Raw genomic sequence first — 1,204 nt, 5'->3', positions numbered from 1 at the left:
CAGCGCCGTAGGGGCTCGGGGCGGAGTCGGAGGCGGGGTTTGACACAGGGCTGAGCCTGCGTCGGGCTCTGGATAACTCGGGGCGAGCTTGGGAGGGCGAGGGTTGTTACCAGGAGCCTCAATGGCCCGCGTGCTTACCCCAGTGCCCTAGAGCAGCTAAGCAAATCGGTCAGACGTGGGGCGATTTCTGCCCTTGATTTTGCCAAAATATTTGGGAATGCAACATTATATGAAATCAATGAACATAATATGGAGTAGGATGCCAAATTCTCGAAAATACTTTAGAAAATAGAAAACTTCAAAATAGGTTTCATCCACATTCCTCCTGCCTGGGAAGCTCGTTCCCTCCTTCAAATCTTTGCACAAAAGTCACCTCAATGAGGTCCACCTGGACCCCTTAAAAATGCCGTGACTTGCCCTCCATGAATGAAAAAACTAACAGCTTTATTGAGATATAATCCATACATTGTACATTTCACGATTTTCAAGTGCACAATCCAATGCCTTTTATTCACAGAGCTGTGCCACTGTCACCACTATTAGTTCCAGAACGTTTTCATCACCCATTAGTCACTCCCCAGCCCCCTCCTCCAGCCCATGCCAACCACTCATTTTTCTCTCTATGGATTCACAGGTTCTGGACTTTCATAGAAATGGAATCATACAAGCCAGACGTGGTGGCTCACACCTGTAATCTCAGAACTTTGGGAGGCAGAGGTGGATGGCTTGAGGTCAGGAACTCAAGGCCAGGCTGGGCAACATGGTGAAACCCCATCTCTACAAAGAATACAAAAATTAGCCGGGTGTGGTGGCAGGCGCCTGTAATCCCAGCTACTTGGGAGGCTGACTGGTGGATCTCTGGAGCCCAGGAGGTAGAGGCTGCAGTGAGCTGTGGTCACTGCACTCCAGCCTGGGCGACAGAGTCAGGCCCTGCCTCAAAAAAAAAAAAAAAAAAAAAAAAAAAAAGGTAAAAATGAAAAATGAAAAAAAGAAGAAATTGAATCATACAATGGGCAGCCTTTTGTGACTGGCTTATCCTCCCTTCTTGTCTCTTTTTTTTCCCAAGGCTCTGATCACCGTCTACCATACCACATAACTTATTTATTTTATTTATTATTTTGAGACAGGGTCTCACCTGGTAGCCCAGGCTGGAGTGCAGTGGCACAATCCTGCCTCACTGCAACCTCCACCTCCCAGGTTCAGG

Source organism: Hylobates moloch, unplaced genomic scaffold, assembly GCF_009828535.3.
Source record: "Hylobates moloch isolate HMO894 unplaced genomic scaffold, HMol_V3 SCAFFOLD_23, whole genome shotgun sequence".
Classification (NCBI taxonomy): domain Eukaryota; kingdom Metazoa; phylum Chordata; class Mammalia; order Primates; family Hylobatidae; genus Hylobates; species Hylobates moloch.
The sequence above is the reverse complement of the archived record's forward strand: the minus strand, read 5'-3'. Positions refer to the sequence as shown.